This window comes from Dendrobates tinctorius, unplaced genomic scaffold (assembly GCF_039654945.1).
Source record: "Dendrobates tinctorius isolate UK_male_01 unplaced genomic scaffold, ASM3965494v1 ptg000135l, whole genome shotgun sequence".
NCBI lineage: Eukaryota > Metazoa > Chordata > Amphibia > Anura > Dendrobatidae > Dendrobates > Dendrobates tinctorius.
This window is the reverse complement of record NW_027361803.1, coordinates 12,933,965-12,947,279: the sequence shown is the minus strand read 5'-3', so window position 1 is coordinate 12,947,279 and position 13,315 is coordinate 12,933,965.

The following is a 13,315-nucleotide window of genomic DNA, read 5'->3' as shown; positions in this document are numbered from 1 at the left end:
ACACTACACCATCTGGGTGTCCCCACATCTACACTGCCCTGGGTCAACAGCCCTGCCTGTGGAGGGCTATAACATCACTGCAGCACCACACCATCTGTCCCGGAGGATCTGTCTGCAGCGTCGGCTTAACACTTCCCTTGCCGAACACCACAGGTGGCGTCACGAACTATTCATCTAACTACATTGCATCATTCACATCTTCCTATTACTTGGGCGCCCAGAGCCACGGTCCGGGTCACCGCCGCTGTGACACATCCCACTGATACCGGCCCGATACCGAGTACCCCACAGCCCTGGGAGGGCGACCCAACTGGACCAGCCATAATGTTAAGTGTGTAACAGTACAGACGCAGAGGGCTAATGGATGCATGAAGCATGTGGGAACATGATGCGGGGAACCTGGTTATGGTAAAACTTTTGGCTGTGCCACATAGGGATAGATTAGGTTAATGTGTTGAGGCGGTAGGCCAGTCTGAATAAATGAGTTTTCAGGGCACGCTTAAAATTGTGGGGATTGGGGACTAATCATATTGACCTTGGAAGTGCATTCCAAAGAATTGGCGCAGCACGAGTATAGTCTTGGAGACGGGAGTGGGAGGTTCTGATTATTGAGGATGCTAACCTCAGGTCATCAGCAGAACAGAGGGCACGGGTAGGATGGTATACTGAAACAAGGGAGGAGATGTAGGGTGGTGCTGAGCCATGAAGAGCTTTGTGGGTGAGGGTAATAAGTTTGTACTGGATTCTGGAGTGGATGGATAGCCAGTGTAATGACTGGCACAAGGTAGAGGCATCGGTGGAACGATTGGCGAGGAATAAGATCCTGGCAGCAGCATTCAAGACAGATTGGAGGGGGGAGAGTTTGGTAAGAGGGAGACCGATTAGAAGGGAGTTACAATAGTCGAGACCAGAATGAATAAGAGAAACAGTAAGAGATTTTGCGGAGTCAAAAGTAAGAAAAGGTCGAATTCTAGAAATGTTTTTGAGGTGCAGATGACAAGAGCGAGCCAGTGATCATATGTGGGGGACAAAGGAAAGCTCGGAGTCAAGTATGACCCCAAGACAGCGGGCATGTTGCTGGGGAGCAATAGTGGAACCACACACGGAAATGGCAATGTCGGGTATAGGTACATTAGTAGAGGGAGGAAACACCAGGAGTTCAGTCTTTTACAGGTTCAGTTTCAGATATAGTGAGGACATGATGTTAGACACAGCGTTTAGACAATCGCCGGTGTTTTCTAGAAAGGCAGGCGTGATGTCAGGAGAAGAAGCGTATAATTGGGTGTCATCAGCATAGAGATGGTACTGGAAACCAAATCTACTGATTGTTTGACCAATAGGGGCAGTGTACAAAGAGAAGAGGAGGGGGCCTAGGACTGATCCTTGAAGAACCCCAACAGTAAGGGGAAGATGAGACGAGGAGGAGCCGGCAAAAGATACAGTAAAGGAGCGGTCAGAGAGATAGGAGAACCAGGAGAGAACGGTGTCCTTGATGCCGATGTAGTAGAGCACAGTGAGGAGGAGCTGATGATCCACAGTGCTGCAGAGAGATCTGTTGTGAGTTCATTTTCCCCTTCACTACTGAGGCCCGAGGAACTCCCTCTTCTGGTGAAGAAAGGTAGTGAGCCTGATTGTCAAACACCTGGGGCTGATGATGATGACTGGCTGAGTGGAGTTAATGACTGGATATAAGGCTACCGACGCCCTTCTGGCCTGCGGGTGATTTCTCTGTGGACTTCTAGGAAACCAGTCTGATTCCTGCTCATCTAAAGCTAAGATTTCTGCTTTGCCTTTTTGCATTAGTGTTTTGTTTTCCTTGCTTTTCTGGATTCTGCCATTCCCTGCTGGGGTGAGATGAATCTCCTTTTGCCTGTTGCTCTGTCTTCAGAATATTCCTGAGTACTGACATAGCCTTTTTTGAAGCCTAGCGTCTTCAGGGCCTTTTTTACTGTCAGTTTGTTGGCTCTTATTTTCATAGGGTTTTTTCACGGATTGCAGACAGCAGCCTTCCTGTCCTTTCCTAGATAAGCTAGCTTGGGCCCCATCTTTACTCAGTCTATCTTTCTGTCTGTGTTTTGTTCTTTCATCTTGCTTCACCATCATTATATGTGGGGGGCTGCCTTTTGTTTTGGGGTCTGCTCTGGGGCAGTTTAGATTTCCCTTTCTGTCTTTAGGCTATGCAGTCCTCCGGCTGTGATCGAGGGGCCTAGGGCATCGTAGGAGCCCCCCACGGCTACTGCTAGTTGTGTTGATAGGTTCAGGGGTCTGCAATCCGATAGCTGCCAACTTCTCTGGTTTTCTGGACTTAGCTAGCATTTCTATTTTTGCATCCTACGGTGACTCAATCATAACAGAGATCCAAGTGAATTAGCATGTAGTAATGACCATTTGATTTAGCTGTTAGTAGATCATTAGAGACTTTAGTGAGGGCAGTTTCAGTAGAGTGTAGAGCGGAAACCGGATTGGAGAGGGTCGAGAAGAGAGTTATCAAAGAGATAGCGGATAAGACAGGAGTGGACCAGGCGTTCCAGGCAGGGGCGTAACTAGAACTGATTGTGCCCCATAGCAAACTTTTAAACAGGGCCCCCTCAAAGACACACCCCTCCAGGAACTACATTTCCTAGAGGTCCATGCGGCAGGCAGCTCTGCAGAGAGCTAATAGACAGTGAGGGCTCAGGGAAGGGGCGGGATTGAACTAGTCTGAAGCAATACACTCTGTGACTGGCTGCAGGCAGGGAGGTGGGCCCAATATGTGCTTTGCTCCGCCCAGCAGGCACAGAAATGCAGCGTAGGCTGCGAAATCATAGTGTACATTTTTTTCCGCCGGGGCCCCGGATCCCCTACACCAGTGGTCCCCAACCTTTTTTGCACCAGGGACCGGCTTCAAGCAAGACCATTTTTCCATGGCCTGGCAGGGCGTGGATGGAGGTGTGACAGGGGCGGGTCTTTGGTCATAAGGGGGCGAGGCTATAAACGTGGTTGTAGTTTAGCAGTGCATATTTATCATTTAATTATAATATTTATAATGTGACTCAGCTCACCATAGGTTTTGAATGAGTGGGAGCACCGGGCTTGTTTCTCTGTTTCAGTGGGAGCACTGGGCTACTTCTACTGATGACCGACACTGCTAATGATGATTGGAACGTACAAGGAAATGGAGCATTGAGCACTAAAGAAAAATTGTACTGGAGTACTGTACATGCTGATTATTTTCTAATCATCATAAAATGTATGTGTTCCCCCCGTCCTGTCCAGTTCTGTGTGGCTTCCCCTGTTGTATGCATGGCTCCCCTGTCCCACCCTTGTATACATGGCTCTGCTCCCACTCTCCCATCCTGTATACATGGCTCCGCTCCCACCCTCCCATCCTGTATACATGGCTCCGCTCCCACTCTCCCATCCTGTATACATGGCTCTGCTCCCACTCTCCCATCCTGTATACATGGCTCTGCTCCCACTCTCCCATCCTGTATACATGGCTCCGCTCCCACTCTCCCATCCTGTATACATGGCTCTGCTCCCATTCTCCCATCCTGTATACATGGCTCTGCTCCCATTCTCCCATCCTGTATACATGGCTCCGCTCCCACCCTCCCATCCTGTATACATGGCTCCGCTCCCACTCTCCCATCCTATATACATGGCTCTGCTCCCACCCTCCCATCCTGTATACATGGCTCTGCTCCCACTCTCCCATCCTGTATACATGGCTCTGCTCCCATTCTCCCATCCTGTATACATGGCTCTGCTCCCAGTCTCCCATCCTGTATACATGGCTCTTCTCCCATTCTCCCATCCTGTATACATGGCTCCGCTCCCACCCTCCCATCCTGTATACATGGCTCCGCTCCCACTCTCCCATCCTATATACATGGCTCTGCTCCCACTCTCCCATCCTGTATACATGGCTCTGCTCCCACTCTCCCATCCTGTATACATGGCTCTGCTCCCACTCTCCCATCCTGTATACATGGCTCTGATCCCACTCTCCCATCCTGTATACATGGCTCCGCTCCCACCCTCCCATCCGGTAAACATGGCTCCGCTCCCACACTCCCATCCTGTATACATGGCTCCGCTCCCACTCTCCCATCCTATATACATGGCTCCGCTCTCACTCTCCCATCCTGTAAACAAGGCTCCGCTCCCACCCTCCCATCCTGTATACATGTCTCTGCTCCCACTCTCCCATCCTGTATACATGGCTCCGCTCCCACTCTCCCATCCTGTATACATGGCTCTGCTCCCACTCTCCCATCCTGTATACATGGCTCCGCTCCCACCCTCCCATCCTGTATACATGGCTCCGCTCCCACTCTCCCATCCTGTATACATGGCTCTGCTCCCACTCTCCCATCCTGTATACAAGGCTCCGTTCCCACCCTCCCATCCTGTATACATGGCTCCGCTCCCACCCTCCCATCCTGTATACATGGCTCTGCTCCCACCCTCCCATCCTGTATACATGGCTCTGCTCCCACTCTCCCATCCTGTAAACATGGCTCCCCTGTCCCATCCTGTATACATGGCTCCGCTCCCACCCTCCCTCCCTTGTATATATTGCTCCGCTCCCACCCTCACTCCCTTGTATATATGTGTCCGCTCCCACCCTCCCTCCCTTGTATATATGGCTCCGATCCCACCCTCCCTCCCTTGTATATACGGCTCCGCTCCCACTCTCCCTCCCTTGTATATATAGCTCCGCTTCCACTCTCCCTCCCTTGTATATATGGCTCAGCTCCCACTCTCCCTCCCTTGTATATATGGCTCCGCTCCCACTCTCCCTCCCTTGTATATATGGCTCCGCTCCCACTCTCCCTCCCTTGTATATATGGCTCCGCTCCCACTCTCCCTCCCTTGTATATATGGCTCCGCTCCCACTCTCCCTCCCTTGTATATATGGCTCCGCTCCCACTCTCCCTCCCTTGTATATATGGCTCCGCTCCCACTCTCCCTCCCTTGTATATATGGCTCCGCTCCGACTCTCCCTCCCTTGCATATATGGCTCCGCTCCCACTCTCCCTCCCTTGTATATACGGCTCCGCTTCCACTCTCCCTCCCTTGTATATATGGCTCCGCTCCCACCCTCCCTCCCTTGTATATACGGCTCCGCTCCCACTCTCCCTCCCTTGTATATACGGCTCCGCTCCCACTCTCCCTCCCTTGTATATATGGCTCCGCTCCCACCCTCCCTCCCCTGTATATATGGCTCCGCTCCCACCCTCTCTCCCTTGTATACATGGCTCCGCTTCCACTCTCCCTCCCTTATATATATGGCTCTGCTCCCACTCTACCTCCCTTGTATATATGGCTCTGCTCCCACTCTCCTTCCCTTGTATATATGGCTCTGCTCCCACTCTCCCTCCCTTGTATATATGGCTCCGCTCCCACTCTCCCTCCCTTGTATATATGGCTCCGCTTCCACTCTCCCTCCCTTGTATATATGGCTCCGCTCCCACCCTGCCTCCCTTGTATATACGGCTCCGCTCCCACTCTCCCTCCCCTGTATATATGGCTCCGCTTCCACTCTCCCTCCCTTGTATATATGGCTCAGCTCCAACTCTCCCTCCCTTGTATATATGGCTCTGCTTCCACTCTCCCTCCCTTGTATATACGGCTCCGCTCCCACTCTCCCTCCCCTGTATATATGGCTTCGCTTCCACTCTCCCTCCCTTGTATACATGGCTCCGCTTCCACTCTCCCTCCCTTGTATATATGGCTCCGCTCCCACTCTCCCTCCCTTGTATATATGGCTCTGCTCCCACTCTCCCTCCCTTGTATATATGGCTCCGCTCCCACTCTCCCTCCCTTGTATATATGGCTCCGCTCCCACTCTCCCTCCCTTGTATATATGGCTCCGCTCCCACTCTCCCTTCCTTGTATATATGGCTCCGCTCCCACCCTCCCTCCCCTGTATATATGGCTCCGCTCCCACCCTCCCTCCCTTGTATATATGGCTCCGCTTCCACTCTCTCTCCCTTGTATACATGGCTCCGCTTCCACTCTCCCTCCCTTGTATATATGGCTCAGCTCCAACTCTCCCTCCCTTGTATATATGGCTCTGCTTCCACTCTCCCTCCCTTGTATATACGGCTCCGCTCCCACTCTCCCTCCCCTGTATATATGGCTCCGCTCCCACTCTCCCTCCCTTGTATATATGGCTCTGCTTCCACTCTCCCTCCCTTGTATATATGGCTCAGCTCCAACTCTCCCTCCCTTGTATATATGGCTCCCCTCCCACTCTCCCTGCCTTGTATATATGGCTCCGCTCCCACTCTCCCTCCCTTGTATATATGGCTCTGCTTCCACTCTCCCTCCCTTGTATATATGGCTCAGCTCCAACTCTCCCTCCCTTGTATATATGGCTCCCCTCCCACTCTCCCTGCCTTGTATATATGGCTCCGCTCCCACTCTCCCTCCCTTGTATATACGGCTCTGCTCCAACTCTCCCTCCCTTGTATATATGGCTCTGCTTCCACTCTCCCTCCCTTGTATATACGGCTCCGCTCCCACTCTCCCTCCCTTGTATATATGGCTCCGCTCCCACTATCCCTCCCTTGCATATATGGCTCTGCTTCCACTCTCCCTCCCTTGTATATATGGCTCCGCTCCCACTCTCCCTCCCTTGTATATATGGCTCTGCTTCCACTCTCCCTCCCTTGTATATATGGCTCCGCTCCCACTCTCCCTCCCTTGTATATATGGCTCCGCTCCCACTCTCCCTCCCTTGTATATATGGCTCCGCTCCCACTCTCCCTCCCTTGTATATATGGCTCCGCTCCCACTCTCCCTCCCTTGTATACACTTTGTTCCAAATTATTATGCAAATTGGATTTAAGTGTTATAAAGATGTAATTTTTTGTTTATCAAATAAACTCATAGATGGTATTGTGTATCAGGGCTCTTTGGATCACTGAAATCAATCTCAAACGCCTGTGATAATTAGTTTACCAGATGAGCTCAATTAAAGGAAAGCTACTTAAGAATAATGTTCCACATTATTAAGCAGGGCACAGGTTTCAAGGAATTTAGGAAATAAAAAGGATCTCTCTGCTGTTGAAAAGCATCAAATAGTGCAATGCTTTGGTCAAGAGATGAAAACATTAGATATTTCCCAAAAACTTAAATGTGATCATTGTACTGTTAAGAGATTTGTGGTTGATTCTGAGCACAGACATGTTTGTGCTGATAAAGGCAGAATGAGGAAGGTTTCTGCCAGGCAAGTTCATTGGATTAAGAGAGTGACTGCTAAAAAGCCATTACAAACCAGCAAACAGATATTTAAAGCTGCTGGTGCCTCTGGAGTCCCTCGAACCTCAAGGTGTAGGATCCTTCAAAGGCTTGCTGTGGTGCATAAATCTACTATTCGGCCACCCCTAAACAGTGTTCACAAGCAGAAATGGTTGCCGTGGGCCCAGACATACATGAAGACTATTTTTCAAACAGTCTTGTTTACTGATGAGTGTTGAGTAACCCTGGATGGTCCAGATGGATGGAGTAGTGGATGGTTGGTGGATGGCCACTATGTCCCAACAAGGCTGCGACGTCAGCAAGGAGGTGGAGGAGTCATGTTTTGGGCCGGAATCATGGGGAAACAGCTGGTAGGGCCCTTTAAGGTTCCTGAAGGTGTGAAAATGACCTCTGCAAAGTATATAGAGTTTCTGACTGACAGCTGTCTTCCATGGTATAAAAAGCAGAAACGTGCCTTCAGGAGCAAAATCATCTTCATGCATGACAATGCACCATCTCATGCTGCAAAGAATACCTCTGAGTCATTGACTGCTATAGGCATAAAAGGAGATAAACTCATGGTGTGGTCACCATCTTCCCCTGACCTCAACCCTATAGAGAACCTTTGGAGTATCATCAGGCAAAAGATCTATGAGAGTGGGAGGCAGCTCACATCAAAACAGCAGCTCTGGGAGGCTATTCTGACTTCATGCACAGAAATACAAGCAGAAACTCTCCAAAAAATTCACAATTTCAATGGATGCAAGAATTGTGAAGGTGACATCAAAGAAGGATTCCTATGTTAACATGTAACTTGGCCTGTTAAGCTATTTAACTCCAAAATATCCTTTTTGTTCAGTGAATGTGACCTCCTAATGCTGCAAATTCCACAAATGAGCATTTTCAGTTCTTTAAAACAGATCAAATGTTTAGAAATTTTACTGTGCCTAATAATTTGGAAAAGTGCAATTTGAGTTTTTATTCATTTTGGAGATTATACTGTTATTATTGGGAGGCTTCTTCAATAAAATTTGATGTATACTCTAACGGGTGATGACTTTTATTAGACTGACTGTCATTTGTACTGACTATTTAGGAAAATCATAGAAACATATCATTTGCATAATAATTTGGAACACAGTGTATATGGCTCCCCTCCCACTCTCCCTCCCTTGTATATATGGCTCCGCTCCCACCCTCCCTCCCTTGTATATATGGCTCCGCTCCCACCCTCCCTCCCTTGTATATATGGCTCCGCTCCAACTCTCCCTCCCTTATATATATGGCTCCGCTCCCACTCTCCCTCCCTTGTATATATGGCTCCGCTCCCACTCTCCCTCCCTTGCATATATGGCTCCGCTCCCACTCTCCCTCCCTTGTATATATGGCTCTGCTCCCACTCTCCCTCCCTTGTATATACGGCTCCGCTCCCACTCTCCCTCCCTTGTATATATGGCTCCGCTCCCACTCTCCCTCCCTTGTATATATGACTCCCCTCCCATTCTCCCTCCCCTGTATATATGGCTCCGCTCCCACTCTCCCTCCCTTGTATATATGGCTCCGCTCCCACCCTCCCTCCCTTGTATATATGGCTCCGCTCCCACCCTCCCTCCCCTGTATATACAGTGTGGCTCCGCTCCCACTCTCCCTCCCCTGTATATATGGCTCCGCTCCCACTCTCCCTCCCTTGTATATATGGCTCCGCTCCCACTCTCCCTCCCTTGCATATATGGCTCCGCTCCCACTCTCCCTCCCTTGTATATATGGCTCCGCTCCCACCCTCCCTCCCCTGTATATACAGTGTGGCTCCGCTCCCACTCTCCCTCCCCTGTATATATGGCTCCGCTCCCACTCTCCCTCCCTTGTATATATGGCTCCGCTCCCACTCTCCCTCCCTTGCATATATGGCTCCGCTCCCACTCTCCCTCCCTTGTATATATGGCTCAGCTCCCACTCTCCCTCCCTTGTATATACGGCTCCGCTCCCACTCTCCCTCCCTTATATATATGGCTCCGCTCCCACTCTCCCTCCCTTGTATATATGACTCCCCTCCCATTCTCCCTCCCCTGTATATATGGCTCCGCTCCCACTCTCCCTCCCTTGTATATATGGCTCCGCTCCCACTCTCCCTCCCTTGTATATACGGCTCTGCTCCCACTCTCCCTCCCTTGTATATATGGCTCCGCTCCCACTCTCCCTCCCTTGTATATATGGCTCTGCTTCCACTCTCCCTCCCTTGTATATATGGCTCCGCTCCCACTCCCCCTCCCTTGTATATATGGCTCCGCTCCCACTTTCCCTCCCCTGTATATATGGCTCCGCTCCCACTCTCCCTCCCTTGTATATATGGCTCCGCTCCCACTCTCCCTCCCTTGTATATATGGCTTCGCTCCCATTCTCCCTCCCTTGTATATATGGCTCTGCTCCCACTCTCCCTCCCCTGTATATATGGCTCTGCTTCCACTCTCCCTCCCTTGTATTTATGGCTCCGCTCCCACTCTCCCTCCCTTGAATATATGGCTCCGCTCCCACTCTCCCTCCCTTGTATATAAGGCTCCGCTCCCACTCTCCCTCCCTTGTATACATGGCTCCGCACCCACTCTCCCTCCCTTGTATATATGGCTCCGCTCCCATTCTCCCTCCCTTGTATATATGGCTCCGCTCCCACTCTCCCTCCCTTGTATACATGGCGCCGCACCCACTCTCCCTCCCTTATATATATGGCTCTGCTCCCACGCTCCCTCCCCTGTATATATGGCTCCACTCCCACTCTCCCTCCCCTGTATATAAGGCTCCCCTCCCACTCTCCCTCCCTTGTATATATGGCTCCGCTTCCACTCTCCCTCCCTTGTATATATGGCTCCGCTTCCACTCTCCCTCCCTTGTATATATGGCTCTGCTCCCACCCTCCCTCCCCGGTATATATGGCTCCGCTCCCACCCTCCCTCCCTTGTATATATGGCTCCGCTCCCAACCCTCCCTCCCTTGTATATATGGCTCCGCTCCCACTCTCCCTCCCTTGTATATATGGCTCCGCTCCCACTCTCCCTCCCTTGTATATATGGCTCCGCTCCCACCCTCCCTCCCTTGTATATATGGCTCCGCTCCCACTCTCCCTCCCCTGTATAAATGGCTCCGCTCCCACTCTCCCTCCCCTGTATATATGGCTCCGCTCCCACTCTCCCTCCCCTGTATATATGGCTCCGCTCCCACTCTCTCTCCCTTGTATATACGGCTCCGCTCCCACTCTCCCTCCCTTGTATATACGGCTCCGCTCCCACTCTCCCTCCCTTGTATATACGGCTCTGCTTCCACTCTCCCTCCCTTGTATATATGGCTCCGCTCCCACTCTCCCTCCCTTGTATATATGGCTCCGCTCCCACTCTCCCTCCCTTGTATATATGGCTCCGCTCCCACCCTCCCTTGTATATACGGCTCCGCTCCCACTCTCCCTCCCCTGTATATATGGTTCCGCTCCCACTCTCCCTCCCTTGTATATATGGCTCCGCTCCCACTCTCTCTCCCTTGTATATATGGCTCTGCTCCCTCTCTCTCCCTTGTATATATGGCTCCGCTCCCACTCTCCCTCCCTTGTATATATGGCTCCGCTCCCACTCTCCCTCCCTTGTATATATGGCTCCGCTCCCACCCTCCCTTGTATATAAGGCTCCGCTCCCACTCTCCCTCCCCTGTATATATGGTTCCGCTCCCACTCTCCCTCCCTTGTATATATGGCTACCCTCCCACTCTCCCTCCCTTGTATATACGGCTCTGCTTCCACTCTCCCTCCCTTGTATATAAGGCTAAGCTCCCACTCTCCCTCCCTTGTATATATGGCTCCGCTCCCACTCTCCCTCCCCTGTATATATGGCTCTGCATCCACTCTCCCTCCCTTGTATATATGGCTCCGCTCCCACTCTCCCTCCCTTGTATATAAGGCTCCGCTCCCACTCTCCCTCCCTTGTATACATGGCTCCGCTTCCACTCTCCCTCCCTTGTATATATGGCTCTGCTTCCACTCTCTCTCCCTTGTATATATGGCTCCGCTTCCACTCTCCCTCCCTTGTATATATGGCTCCGCTCCCACTCTCCCTCCCTTGTATATATGGCTCTGCTTCCACTCTCTCTCCCTTGTATATATGGCTCAGCTCCCACTCTCCCTCCCTTGTATATATGGCTCCGCTCCCACTCTCCCACCCTTGTATATAAGGCTCCGCTCCCACTCTCCCTCCCTTGTATACATGGCTCCGCTTCCACTCTCCCTCCCTTGTATATATGGCTCTGTTCCCACTCTCCCTCCCTTGTATATATGGCTCCGCTCCCACTCTCCCTCCCTTGTATATAAGGATCCGCTCCCACTCTCCCTCCCTTGTATATATGGCTCCGCTCCCACTCTCCCTCCCTTGTATATATGGCTCCGCTCCCACTCTCCCTCCCTTGTATATATCGCTCCGCTCCCACTCTCCCTCCCTTGTATATATGGCTCTGCTCCCACTCTCCCTCCCCTGTATATATGGCTCTGCTTCCACTCTCCCTCCCTTGTATTTATGGCTCCGCTCCCACTCTCCCTCCCTTGAATATATGGCTCCGCTCCCACTCTCCCTCCCTTGTATATAAGGCTCCGCTCCCACTCTCCCTCCCTTGTATACATGGCTCCGCACCCACTCTCCCTCCCTTCTATATATGGCTCCGCTCCCACTCTCCCTCCCTTGTATATATGGCTCCGCTCCCACTCTCCCTCCCTTGTATACATGGCTCCGCACCCACTCTCCCTCCCTTGTATATATGGCTCTGCTCCCACGCTCCCTCCCCTGTATATATGGCTCCGCTCCCACTCTCCCTCCCCTGTATTAAAGGCTCCCCTCCCACTCTCCCTCCCTTGTATATATGGCTCCGCTTCCACTCTCCCTCCCTTGTATATATGGCTCTGCTCCCACCCTCCCTCCCCGGTATATATGGCTCCGCTCCCACCCTCCCTCCCTTGTAAATATGGCTCCGCTCCCACCCTCCCTCCCTTGTATATATGGCTCCGCTCCCACTCTCCCTCCCTTGTATATATGGCTCCGCTCCCACTCTCCCTCCCTTGTATATATGGCTCCGCTCCCACCCTCCCTCCCTTGTATATATGGCTCCGCTCCCACTCTCCCTCCCCTGTATATATGGCTCCGCTCCCACTCTCCCTCCCCTGTATATATGGCTCCGCTCCCACTCTCTCTCCCTTGTATATACGGCTCCGCTCCCACTCTCCCTCCCTTGTATATACGGCTCCGCTCCCACTCTCCCTCCCTTGTATATACGGCTCTGCTCCCACTCTCCCTCCCTTGTATATATGGCTCCGCTCCCACCCTCCCTTGTATATAAGGCTCCGCTCCCACTCTCCCTCCCCTGTATATATGGTTCCGCTCCCACTCTCCCTCCCTTGTATATATGGCTCCGCTCCCACTCTCTCTCCCTTGTATATATGGCTCTGCTCCCTCTCCCTCCCTTGTATATATGGCTCCGCTCCCACTCTCCCTCCCTTGTATATATGGCTCCGCTCCCACTCTCCCTCCCTTGTATATATGGCTCCGCTCCCACTCTCCCTCCCTTGTATATATGGCTCCGCTCCCACTCTCCCTCCCTTGTATATATGGCTCCGCTCCCACTCTCCCTCCCTTGTATATATGGCTCCGCTCCCACCCTCCCTTGTATATAAGGCTCCGCTCCCACTCTCCCTCCCCTGTATATATGGTTCCGCTCCCACTCTCCCTCCCTTGTATATATGGCTCCGCTCCCACTCTCCCTCCCTTGTATATATGGCTCCGCTCCCACTTTACCTCCCCTGTATATATGGCTCCGCTCCCACTCTCCCTCCCTTGTGTATATGGCTCTGCTCCCACTCTCCCTCCCTTGTATATATGGCTCTGCTTCCACTCTCTCTCCCTTGTATATATGGCTCCGCTCCCTCTCTCCCTCCCTTGTATATAAGGCTCCGCTCCCACTCTCCCTCCCTTGTATACATGGCTTCGCTTCCACTCTCCCTCCCTTGTATATATGGATCCGCTTCCACTCTCCCTCCCTTGTATATATGGCTCCGCTCCCACTC